Source organism: Amblyomma americanum, chromosome 2 (genome assembly GCF_052857255.1).
Source record: "Amblyomma americanum isolate KBUSLIRL-KWMA chromosome 2, ASM5285725v1, whole genome shotgun sequence".
Lineage (NCBI taxonomy): Eukaryota > Metazoa > Arthropoda > Arachnida > Ixodida > Ixodidae > Amblyomma > Amblyomma americanum.
In genome coordinates this window covers 141,014,983-141,028,670 of record NC_135498.1, presented here as the reverse complement: position 1 = coordinate 141,028,670, position 13,688 = coordinate 141,014,983, and the positions used below count along the sequence as shown (strand labels likewise).

At 42.3% G+C, this 13,688-nt stretch overlaps 1 long non-coding RNA gene across 1 annotated transcript; it reads right to left on the bottom strand.

Annotated features, from left to right (window-relative positions):
- Window positions 1-1,244: 1,244 nt before the first annotated feature.
- On the bottom strand, window positions 1,245-12,188 carry LOC144120098 (uncharacterized). Its single transcript, XR_013312426.1, has 6 exons — window positions 12,154-12,188; window positions 10,426-10,495; window positions 2,626-2,682; window positions 2,318-2,374; window positions 2,009-2,065; window positions 1,245-1,270 (listed from the first exon to the last, which is right to left on the bottom strand). It is a non-coding gene; the product is annotated as an uncharacterized LOC144120098 (long non-coding RNA).
- Between the last annotated feature and the right edge of the window lie 1,500 nt (window positions 12,189-13,688).

The window sequence follows — 13,688 nt, the reverse complement described above, 5'->3', positions numbered from 1 at the left end:
AGTTTTTTCAGTTAGTTCTTTTCACCCACCTTGATTTCGTGACATAAAAGGAATGCGTTAGATTTCTCAATATATCCAAAACTCTGCCTACCTCTTTGCGAGGAAATGTGGTTTTATTTTCGAATTTTTTATGCCACTGCTACAGAACCTTTACATACCTACACCGCCGCCCAGAGATCGCTCAGCCTCCCTTCCGGATATTCCAGCATTTGCGCCTAGGATCAAAAAACAGCACTTTTGTTACCCATCGTCAGCATATGACAAGAGCATTGACGGTATAAAGCAAAAGATGTAAAGTTTAAGTAGATGAGTTTTTCAGTTAGTTCTTTTCTCCCACCTTGTTTTCTTGGAATACATGAAATGCGTTAGAATTCTCAATATATCCAAAACTCTGCCTAACCCTTTGCGAGGAAATGTGGTTTTATTTTCGAATTTTTTTATGCCACTGCTACAGAACCTTTACATACCTACACCGCCGCCCAGAGATCGCTCAGCCTCCCTTCCGGATATTCCAGCATTTGCGCCTAGGATCAAAAAACAGCACTTTTGTTACCCATCGTCAGCATATGACAAGAGCATTGACGGCATAAAGCAAAAGATGTAAAGTTTAAGTAGATGAGTTTTTCAGTTAGTTCTTTTCTCCCACCTTGTTTTCTTGGAATACATGAAATGCGTTAGAATTCTCATTATATCCAAAACTCTGCTTACCCCTTTGCGAGGAAATGTGGTTTTATTTTCGAATTTTTTATGCCACTGCTACAGAACCTTTACATACCTACACCGCCGCCCAGAGATCGCTCAGCCTCCCTTCCGGATATTCCAGCATTTGCGCCTAGGATCAAAAAACAGCACTTTTGTTACCCATCGTCAGCATATGACATGAGCATTGACGGTATAAAGCAAAAGATGTAAAGTTTAAGTAGATGAGTTTTTCAGTTAGTTCTTTTCTCCCACCTTGTTTTCTTGGAATGCATGAAATGCGTTAGAATTCTCAATATATCCAAAACTCTGCCTAACCCTTTGCGAGGAAATCTGGTTTTATTTTCGAATTTTTTATGCCACTGCTACAGAACCTTTACATACCTACACCGCCGCCCAGAGATCGCTCAGCCTCCCTTCCGGATATTCCAGCATTTGCGCCTAGGATCAAAAAACAGCACTTTTGTTACCCATCGTCAGCATATGACAAGAGCATTGACGGCATAAAGCAAAAGATGTAAAGTTTAAGTAGATGAGTTTTTCAGTTAGTTCTTTTCTCCCACCTTGTTTTCTTGGAATGCATGAAATGCGTTAGAATTCTCAATATATCCAAAACTCTGCCTACACCTTTGCGAGGAAATGTGGTTTCTAATTCGAATTATTTACGCTACTGCTATGGAGCCTTTACATACCAACAGCGCCGCCCAGCGATCGCTCAGCCTCCCTTCCGGATATTCCAGAATTTCCGCCTAGGATGAAAGAACAGCACTTTTGTTATGCATCGTCACCATATGACAGGAGCATTGACGGAATAAAGCAAAGGTCAAAATTATAAGCGGATAAGTATTTTCAGTTAGTTCCTTTCTCACAAATTGTTTTCGTGACATAGATGGAATGCGTTAGAATTCTCAATATATCCAAAACTCTGCCTACCATTTTGCGAGGAAATGTGGTTTTATTTTCGATATTTTTTACGCTACTGCTACGGAACCTATACATACCAACAGCGCCGCCCAGAGATCGCTCAGCCTCCCTTCCGGATATTCCAGAATTTCCGCCTAGGATGAAAGAACAGCACTTTTGTTACGCATCGTCACCATATGACAAGAGCATTGATGGCATACAGCAAAAGGTCGAAATTTTAAGCAGATAAGTTTTTTCAGTTAGTTCTTTTCTACCACCTTACTTTCGTGACATTTATGGAATGCGTTAGAATTCTCAATATATCCAAAACTCTGCCTACCCTTTTGCGAGGAAATGTTGTTTTATTTTCGAATTTTTACGCTACTGCTATGGAACCTATACATACCTACAGCGCCGCCCAGAGATCGCTCAGCCTCCCTTCCGGATATTCCAGAATTTCCGCCTAGGATGAAAGAACAGCACTTTTGTTACGCATCGTCACCATATGACAAGAGCATTGGCGGCATACAACAAAAGATCTAAATTTTAAGCAGATAAGTTATTTCAGTTAGTTCTTTTCTACCACCTTGTTTTCGTGACATACATGGAATGCGTTAGAATTCTCAATATATCCAAACCTCTGCCTAACCCTTTGCGAGAAAATGTGGTTTTATTTTGGAATTTTTTACGCTACTGCTACGGAACCTATACATACCTACAGCGCCGCCCAGAGATCGCTCAGCCTCCCTTCCGGATATTCCAGAATTTCCGCCTAGGATGAAAGAACAGCAGTTTTGTTAGGCATCGTCACCATATGACAAGAGCATTGAAGGCGTAAAGCACAAGATCTAAATTTTAAGCGGATAAGTATTTTCAGTTAGTTCTTTTCTCCCCCTTGTTTCCGTAACATACACGGAAGGCGTTAGAATTCTCAATACATCTAAAACTCTGCCTACCCCTTTGCCGGAAAATGTGGTTTTCTATTCGAATTTTCAACGCCACTGCTATGGAATCTTTACATACCTGCACTGCCACCAAGAGATCGCTCAGCCTCCCTTCCATATATTCCGCCGATTCCTCCTAGGATGAAAGAACAGCACTTTTATTAGGCTCCGTCACCATATGACAAGAGCATTGAAGGCATAATGCGATTTCATATGCATACATAATGCGTTCAAACGTCATTAACATACATCCTTCATGTAATTACAGCTTAAGATATGCCTACGAATTTTCACACTTTCTTTCAGCATTGGAGCATCGTAGATGCCATAAGACACCTGAATATACTGGTAAATGTTGCCCCGTACAGATGACCGCAATATGCAAAAAGTAGATATGTCCTACTCAAAACCCTAAATAAAGGAATTCTTTCTCTTGTGTGCCCTTATAAGCAGATCTTCCCGCTACTTCCTAGCCCTGTTCATGTTGGACATTTTATCAATGTCTTTTGCTGGTTAAACTCATTTTTTTACTAAATAATAGCTGTGATACTTAATTACGCACAGCGCACTTAGGCTTAGGGGACAACAGAACTTTAGATGAAGCTCTACAAGTTTCTTTCACTCTATCATATTGCTCGTCTGTCAGAGCACGCTGTACAAATTTAAGGAGTGATAATTTAATACCAGCTACCATGGTAAAGCCATATAGCTAAAGCTAAAGCTATGTGCCTTTCCGAAAAACTGCTAGTTGAAAAAATCTTTTTTTGTCTTGTCTATGTTAGTTCCTCTACCAACTAAGTTAACCACGCGAAGCAGCAGTTAGTAGGCCGAGGCTGAATTTATGAGTAATTCGAAACGGGAAGGATGCTAGTAACGGGTATTTTTGTGCATGACCTAAGCTACAAGATTTTATTAAGAAAAAATAGCAATCAAGAGGACAGGTGAGGCTTGTACGGTACTTAAGGTTGGTCGCATACTGTGCTATCACGGATTAGCGGATATGCGGGAACTAAGTGCGGGATTCCTCATCAATTAGGATATAGCTGGCAACATAGAAGAGCTTTAAAGTATTAACAAGAGGGTGGCAGCTATCGTAATTATGCTCAGTAGGAGGTACAAAGTGAAGGTGGTGCAGGCCTACACGCCTACATCCAGTCATGATGACCAGATCGTTGAAAGCTTGAATGAAGACACGGAATCGGCATTGAACAAGGAAAAATCAGTTCACTGTACTGATGGGAACTTAAATGCGAAGGTAGGAAAGTAGTAGGCTGCCGACCAAGCCTCAGGCGACTATGGAATAGGTTCTAGGGAGAGTTATTAGTATAGTTCGCCAATTAAAATAATTTACGGATCAAGAATACCATCTGCCGCAAATGAGAGAACAGAAAATGGACCTGGAAGAGCCACAATGATGAGACTAAAAATGAAATAGACTTTATGTTATGCGCTCACCCTGGCATTGTACAGGATGTTGAGGTCGTCGGAATAGTGCGGTGTAGCGACCACAGAATGGTAAGGTCTCAAATTAGCCTAGATTTAAACAGGGAACGGAAGAAACTAGTGAAGCGAAAGCCCTTTAAAGGGTTGGCAGTAAGAGGGAAAGTGAAGGAATTCAGGGTTTCGCTGCAGAGCAGATATTCGGCTTTAACTGAGGAAGACGATCTTAATGTTCAAAAAATAAATGGTATCTCTCACTGCCGTCGTTACGGAGTGCGCCGTAGAAGTAGGTGGTAGGATGGTTCAACAGGATACCGGCAAGCTATGTCAGGAGACGAAAGATATGATTAAGAAACGCCAAAGCACTATGGCGTCTATACCTAGAGACAAGACAGAACTAGCAAAGGTATCGAAGTTAACAAATAAGCGCAAGATAGCCGACGTAAGGAAGTATATTATAGAGACAATCAAGAACGCTCTGAAGAACGGAGGTAGCATAAAAGCGGCGAAGAGGAAACTAGGCATAGGTAAAAAGCAGATGTATGCGTTAAGAGACAAGGAGGGCAGTGTCATTAGCAACATGGATAAGATAGTTAAAGTAGTCCAAGAGTTCTACACAAATCTGTACAGTAGCTAATGTAACAAGAACGAATTAGAGAGACAGTACCGAACAGCAATGCGTCATCCCGTCAGCAACGAAAGAGGAAGTAAAGAAAGCAAAGGATCAGGTAACAGTAGATCTGTTGAAGAACGGGGGAGGGGGGGTGTATTGTGCTTGAAAAACTAGCCACCCTGAATACGCAATGTCTTATGGCCTCGACCGTAGCAGAAGATTGGGAGAGCACTACCCTTAGCGAAAACTAATGCGTTTGTAATATAAGGCGCGATAATTATAATGAATTTTAAACATAATTTGTATTTATGAAAGCACTAAAGATATGCCGGAAACAGGTTCCTGAAATATTATGCTTGGTATTCGAAATATATTCTTAAAATTTGACAAAAATACGTCACTTAAAGCTTGCTTCGAGCACGTTTCAAATACGTGAAAAATATGTATGAGGGTTTAGCATCTTGTTAATGTATTAAAAGTGTACTTTCGTAAATATGAAATCAATTTTTCTGGAGTGTACTTCAAGTTTAACAAACGGACAGTCCTTTTAAACATATTTAAAGCACACTTTTAGCTGCCATAGAACAATATTGTGCTCGAAATCGTGTTTGGGAATTGGCCTTTGCTTGTTGGCAGTGTTTTGAAAGTGTACTTCGCAAATACGATATTAATTCGTTCAAAGTATACTTCAGTTCTACGAATGAGCTGTCCGCGTAAACGTATCTGCAGCACACTTCAAGCTGCCGTTGAACAGTTAGTGTCGAGTTCGCGTTTCGAGAAATGACATGATGGTAATGCATTTAAAGTGTACTTTTGTAAGTGCGATATTAATTCGAGCAAAGTATATTTTAATCCAAAAAAATGTGCAGTTCGCGTCAGAATATTTCCAGCACACTCAAGCTGCCGTGGAACAACCTAGTGCTCGAAATCACGTTTCCGGGAACAGTGAAAACTGTCCCTTTCCCCTCGTCCATTCGTTTATGGTAATTTCTAACAAGAAGGCAATCACCGCTTATTTAAATTTCGTGTGGACAGAGCGTGGTAGCATTATATCAGCAACGGTAGCACGCGCACCTCAGGGCCCGAACGTGCCAGCGACAAGGACCCCGACTAGCAAGGCCTACCGACTCCTCTAGACGCCCATGTTTTGACGGTTGATAGTTCGACTTCTGCCCGATGCCTGATGCAAGTTACGACTAGCAATTCGGTTCTGTAGAGAGCGAAGATTCGAAAGCGACCATTCCGACGCTTGTGCGACAATTTAGAGGCCCACAGTTTTTGCGCAAAAAGCGCCCTCAACGGGCAAGATAAAGTGTGTCCTCTGGGGAAGGGAGGGAATATATTGTCACGGTGCTGGTGACAAGACAGCGACCCGGCAAGAGAGGGGCTCGGCAGCACGTCCTTAGGAAGGAAGGAAGGAAGGAAGGAAGGATGGAAGGAAGGAAGGAAGGAAGGAAGGAAGGAAGGAAGGAAGGAAGGAAGGAAGGAAGGAAGGAAGGAAGGAAGGAAGGAAGGAAGGAAGGAAGAAGGAAGGAAGGAAGGAAGGAAGGAAGGAAGGAAGGAAGGAAGGAAGGAAGGAAGGAAGGAAGGAAGGAAGGAAGGTAGGAAGGAAGGAAGGAAGGAAGGCCTCAGACGTTGCTGCACATACCCACTACAGGGGAGTGGCCAAGACACAGGCGGTTAATTGCTGGATACAGGAAAGTTTTGACGGGAAAAGGAGTGGTAATAGGATGTAGCCTGATAGATTGGACGACGGAAAGACAGGAGTCCTGTTAACTTGGAGATCGAAGACGGGACAATGGCTTAATGTGCATAATAGTATAGAATGCCTGTAATGTTCCAATGTCGTACCGACTGAGAGCGGGAAGAAGAAAATAGAATAGAAGGCGCTACGTTTCTTGAAGAAAATTTTGCACATCAGAGCGCACACTCCTGTCGCTTCGTCCAAGCAAAGAAGCGCCAATTGAAAGAACAACCGTGGGAGAAAACGGCGAACTTCAACGTCCTTCAATCCGCGTGCCAGCAGCGTCAACGTCTTTTTTGCTTCAGCGCCACCTGGCAATATAAGAATATATAAGCTAACCCAAGTATCTCACTTGTCGGAGGAGTTCCTGTTTGTTGTCCTCACTTTCCGTCGGTATTTCCTGTTTGGCGACATCCTTCGCGTTCAGGTCCCGTCACCTGACCTTGCATTGTCATAGACTTCTTGACGACAACGCGTTTTCTCCATAAAATTTTGTCTCCTGGTGCTTATAGCCAGTTGTCATTTCATCTGCTGTTGACAGCAATGATCCGTAACATCCGTTGAATCCGACTAGGACAACATTTTTAAACGGAAGTTAATATATTTTAATGTATGAATTGTATATTTCTAATGTAATGTATTCAATGTGTATTTTAGTATATTTTTAATGTATTAATTGTATATTTTTACTGTTCTTTTAATGTAAGGTATTTAATATATATTTTCATATTTTTTTAAAAGTATAATAAAGATACTAAGCAGACAGAAAATTTATTTTTAATGCATTTATAATAACGTTCAATATATCACTCCTAGCATACTTAGAAAGCATTCGTATCGCAATTTAAGAATATAGACAAAAAATGCAAAATTAATACCAAATTAATACAATGTGTTCGAAATGCATTTTTAGCACAGGCTTTTTTCGCAAATGGTAACAAAATCTTAACTCATAGGAAAGAAGACGTCAAGGACATAAATTACAGGTTGTTCAGCTTATTGTCCGTTACCTACAAGGTAATCTACTAAAGTAATCGACAATATAGTTAGGGCAACCTTAAACTCCAAACAACCAAATGATCAGGCAGTTTTTTGTAAAGAATATTCAACAATATATCACATTCACACTATAATCAGGTGACAGAGAAATGCGCAGAATGTAACCAACCCATATATATATAGAGTTTAATAATTACGAGAAAGAATTTGACGCAGTGGATACCTCGGCAGCCAATGCAAGCATTCCGGAATCAGGGTGCAGAAGAGCCTTATGCAAAAATACTTGAAGATGTCTATAGCAAGTGCACAGCTACGATAGTCATCCATAAAGTCACCAATAAAATTGCTATACGAAAGGGCGTCAGGCAGGGAGACACGATCTCGCCAACGCTATTCACCGCCTGCTTACAGGAGGTATTCCGAGACCTGAAAAGGAAACACTTAGAGATAAGAGTTAATGAATACCTCCATAATTTGCGATTCGCTGATGACATTGCCTAGCTGAGCCACTCAGGAGATGAATTACAAAGTATGATGAATGAGTCAGGCAGGCAGTGTATAACGGGGGACTAAAAATTAGCATGCAGAAAACCGAAGTAGTGTTCAACAGTCTAGCAAGAAAACAGCAGATTACAATTGGTGGCGAGGTGCTGGAAGTGGTAAAGAAATATATCTTCTTGGAGCAGGTAGTGATCGCTGATCCGGATCATGAGAGAGAAATAACTAGAAGGATAAGAATGGGACGGAGCGCATATGGCAGGTTGTCTCAGATAATGAATGGCAGTTTGCCAATATTCCGCAAGAGAAAAGTAAAGAACAGCTGTATCTTACCATAGGTATTCACCCACAGGGCAAAAACGTGGAGGCTAACGAAAAGGGTTCAAAACAAAATAAGGGCAGCGAGCTATGGAAAGAAAAATTATAGAGCGGGCAGAGTGCGCCGCGAGGGAATAAACGCGGATTAACGATATCCTAGTCGAAATCAATAGGAAGAAATGGGCTTGGGCAGTGCACGTAATTCGAAAGCAAGATAATAACTCCTTAAAGTGAACGGTGTGGATTCCAAGTGAAGGGAAGCGTAGCAGGGACTGGCAGAAAGTTAGGTGGGCGGATGAGGTTAAGAAGTTCGCAGGCATAGGGGGGGGGGGGGGGGGGGGCGAGGGGGGGCGCACCAGGCAGGGTTAATTGGAGAGACATGGACGAGGCCTTTGCCCTGCAGTGGGCGCAGTCAGGATGATGATGATGATGATGATGATGATGATGATGATGATGAGCAATTTGCCTAGCCCCGAGCCAGGACAAATTTTAAACTGCAGAGTTTCTGACAAAGCTTTTTGCTTTTCTTGCAACCATATGGCTGCCCTCAAGTGGAAGATAATTTGTTATTTCTCTCTAAATTAAAATGCACTCCTACTTGGAGAGTTTCCCAAGATACCTTGAACTAATACCATTTCCACATCCAGCTGTTGATCAATTCGGCATTTCCCTTCCAACTGCAGGATCGCCTTGTTAACTTTATTAACTGAGCGCCTCCCTGGGACCAGGGGTGCTCTATGCTCAGATCCCTTGAGCTCGAATAGTTTTCTTCAACTGCGAGATTTCTGAGAAAGCTGTAGAGCTTTGACTTGTATCGTGTGGCCTCAGTCATGTCGATGTTAATGAGTAATTACTTCTTTAAATGATATGGGCCACAGCTTTAGTTATTCCTCTGATACATCAAACGCTTTTTATCGAATCTTTTTGGAGCTTTTTCCAAGCCGTACGTACCTACACCTCCCCCCAGTGATCGTTCAACCATGTTCATGGCTTATCTTCCGTCCACGCTTCATATATTGAATGATAATAGACACTGCCAGAGACACAAACAATCATGAAAAGGTTGCCTATCAGCACAGCGTAATAGTTAGCAACATTACAAGCGTAACTATTTTTTCCCTTTCTTGCCCTCACCCGTTTTTGCACTCGCAGCGCATGCTAACTGCTTGTTTTCAGCGTTTAAGTGCACCGCAATTCCGAATTTCTTCTGTCCACGCAGACACCGCCTAGACCACTTCCCGCTGACCTGTGCCAGCTATTGTTTTTCTTTCTTCGTTCTCTTAAAGAAACAGTGGATCTCATAAGCACCGCAATTGTTTGGCATGGGCACGGCACCCACACAGCCTAAAATCCTGCTTCTGCAAATAACAGATTATCAGGCTGCTCTTTTTGTCATCGTGAGAATGTCAACCAACCCATGGAATCATTTCAGTCACTTTGTCAGTGACTGTTCAAACCTGTTCCTGCTGTCTATTACGTTTTCGGAGTGAAGAGCTATAAATGTTTCAGGAATGCTCGATAGTGTTGAGCGCACATTCCAATGTGACACTAAAAACAGAACTTTTCACATCAGTGCCGCGGTGTTTTGTTCATTTTCTCTTGTTCATCGCTGCCACAGCGCCGTCTCATAGGCTTACTACGTTTGAAGCGATCGGAGCGCTCTGGAACAATAATCCTCCCGCGTGTTTGTTTTTACGATGGTCGAGAATGCTGATGTAATAGCCACCTCATTTCTCGTGATGGCTTCGAGATTTTGATAGACAATCTGTTTTGCTGCGTGTGCGCATTGATTTTGCACGGAAACATTGCAACAAACCCTGGTCCCAACATAAAATATGCCAGCTCTCCAGAGAAAGCTCTCGCTCTCTCTTTCTCTTCAGGAGATTGCTGACTTAGTTTTTTTCAGGTTTTAGATTTTATTTTGTCTGATACCATTGTCTCTTTGTGTACTGAGAACGGCCACTTTTCCCGATAATATTTCCGAACGTGCGAGACCTCAGCCGAGAACGGATTACCGGCCCCTTATGCCTCACTGTGTACCACATTCATCACTCGGGAAAATGTTTACGTCATCGGCAAATATTTCCACACCGCAGCAAGTCTCGCCGCCAATCATGCCTGGCATAAGTTCCTCTTAAGGTAATTCAGATAAAGATACAATTACTAGGGTATTTGTCTTGACAAATTAAAGTGCGTATTTGTGGTTCTTTGCCCGGCACTTTAATATTCAACGCATATTTCGGCTAATGGGTTCAAAGCTGGCTTACCGAGGGACAGAAGAACAACCGCCATGAAGGTAAAAGATGAAAACTCTTTCACAGTGGCCATGTTGGATGCCTAAATATGGAAATACATTGTGATTTAGGTTCAGAAACACATTTTCGGGTATTTCCTTAGTCTTAGAATGAAAAAAACTGATATATAAGTACTTTCTATATACACATTTCTATCAGCAACGTCATCAAACTTCATGGAAAATAATTTGTAATCGGAGAAATCCTACGCACTGCGGGAAGCCATTTCTTCCTCCTTTTACTCTATAAGACAATAAACGCAAGTTACTCTAATTAATGTTGTCAAAATATACGGTCGCTCAGTTACAGGACGTCGTTTTTTTCTAATCTCTTCTTTTCAGCTTGCTCATTTTGTTTTGACAAAACAACAAAATGCATACCATCGTAAAACGGCTTTTGTATGTTTCATTCCAGCTCCCCTCTTCCATTTTTGCAATTTCTGCGTTGGTATCTGCTGCGGTGGCTGACGTCACAAAAGACGCTGTTTCGCACCCGGGCAAATTTCGACCGAGGAGAAATGCTAGAGGCCCGTGTCTGTTCGACATCAGTGCACATTAGAACCCCAGGCTTCGCAAGTTATCCGGAGTGCTCCACTACGGGGTCCCTCCTAGCCTGACTCGCTTTCGGGCATAAAATCCCATATAACTTAAACTAAACTAATTTAAGCTCTGCTTTGTGCTCGCGAACTGGTTCTTTCGTAATTTCCCAGCTGATGATATAGCCATATCAATGTGTTTCGCTCTCTTGTAATCTCACACCTTATAATATAACCATCTCGTCTGTTTAAGTCGTTAAGATACGTACCTAGCTCAAAGCTGATTAAAACGCTGAAATATTACAAATACATTTCGTCTACTAAACCAAGCTAGCTGTTCGCGGAGTTTCTGTAATGACTATCTGCTCTACTTTATTAATTTGTGTGGTCAACCCTCGCATTGCATATTTTAGAAATCGAGAACTCATAACAAGAAAAAATGAACTCCAGCGTGATGGTTAGGGCGCGTCGTTATAAAATAGGCGCAATCTTGACCTTTCCCAATTGCGCGTAAAGTATTTACAATGAATATTCCTGACACTCATAATCTGTGTCACTATATACCACGTTTTCTTTTAAAACCTCCAACTAAGGCGTTAAATCAATATTTCAGTCATAATGCTTGCTGGCCACTTGCTTAGCCGTCCAAGCGTCCCAAAGATGTGACTCTTACGCTCGGGAAGTCTCCAACTCTACTCACCCTTAGTCAGGGCCCCTCACAAGTCCAACAGTCATCTCTCATACCGCACACTATGCATTCGTCGTGAGGGACAAAGTAAATAATGGTGGCCCCAAACGACTGGAAATAGCTGTTTATTATTTTTTTTTTGGGGGGGGGGGAAGGAAAATGGGATTTTCTTGATTCCATCTCCTAGGTAGCTGACAACGCTTGCACGGTGAAGTTGAGGCTGTCACTTCTGAGGCCGTCCAGTTATGCCAATAGTTGCGTTTTACTTTAGTACCACCTTGGAAACGGCGTGTGTCCTGGCGGTATACACTGGTGACGAATTTATGGGAGTCGCTTTCTACTACGCGCGCACCCTGCTACCAAAGATATGAAAGATGATCCATACATTGGCTTAGCATTAACCAGGGTACTAAGTAAAAGGTTTTTCGCAGAAATAAAAATGCGACAGAACTGTCCGTATGATAGCTCCAACACTTACGCAAGATGACCCCTGGTGCTCGAGGCGGTCCAACGTAGGCCAAAATGCAGTGTGCTCGCTGGGGCGCGCTCGGCTTTATAGCACTTTCGGCAAGTATAATTGAAATAATATTTTGGGTCAAATTAAAAAAAGATTCACATTTCAGGGAGAAAAAAAAAAGAAGAGCTGAGAGCGCACATGACAGTACCGTGACAGCTTCAATTATCGTCGGCCATTTTGGCATCGTTCTCCATTCACTCTCGGTGAAAGAGATTTGTATGGCTTCCACATATAGATGGTTCTACACACAGAAAGAGCAGAAAAAGTGAGCGGTGTCATTTGTACTGAAATTTGCTTTTCCGACGTCCAAATTTCAGCAGGACAATCCCGGTGTGTCACTAGTGACATGTAATTATAGTCCCCGCACTGATGGGCCTTCATGGTTTACGGCGTATTGTTGATAACAGTGGCCTAAATTTTAATTTTTTTATCGTCTTGATTCTGCAGGGTTATTAACCTTAAGCGATTGAAACTATTCAACGGCAAAGAAATTGCTATTGTAATACATTTATAGGAAAACACCGAAAGGGAAATGCATTTCAGTAAACAGAATAACCGCTCATGAGGCAAGGCATGTAATGCAGAGAGCAGACAAAGATCCTGAGTAAGAATAATGCAATGGAGTGGACACCAGCAGAAGGTAAACGTGGCAGTAAGTGACGGTTGGGCGGATGAGATCAGAAAGCATTAGAAACCGGGAATCGGAGAGACGGGTAGGTGTCACTGGCGCAGGCACGTGTTAATTGGAAAGCAATTGGAGAAGCCTGTGCATTGCCGTGGACGTAGCTGCGCTGGTGATTGTGGCCATGCAATATGATTTCTCTGTCACTTTTTGGAAGCAGGGATCTTGCGAAGGAAGCCCTTGCATAAAGAGGCCTTGTCTCGGCTGAAGCTTCTTTAAACGCCTGTACATCTTCAAAATTTGCCCCGAGACGTCGCTCTTTATATACTGCATATTACGATGCTTTTATTGTGTGCAGGCAAGGTGACCGCAAGTGAAGCCGAGTGGGTTTTTTTATGGCATGAATTATGCAACAGAGAATTGGTGCTGTCCATTGAAAAAAGGGGCAAACCCACTACGAATTAATAAAAAGGGGAATTTTTCGTGTTGCTCAGCTCTTTCTAGCGTGTTTCGTGTTCTCTAGCACACGCGCAGCTATGGACATTAAGGGCTCTGCTTTAGATTGCATCTTTATCTACAGGTTCGTGAAAGCACTTATGCAGCAGCGATTTTTTAATTACTGGCCTTTTCGATCGCTACACTTCTGAAAACGCATACACTTCCGTCTGTCCCACTGGTGGTCAGTTCTCATCCGCCCTTAAAATCACCATCGGCCCTCACCATCAGAGGCCTCTCAACTCCATCAAACGCACAAATTGCGAATATAAAGCTCGCGAACCCTGCCTCGGTTAGCTGTACCATGAAGCAATTGTCGTAAACAACTATATTATTTAATTTTTTTGTCGTCGACGAGAAACTTAATCATATACGTGTG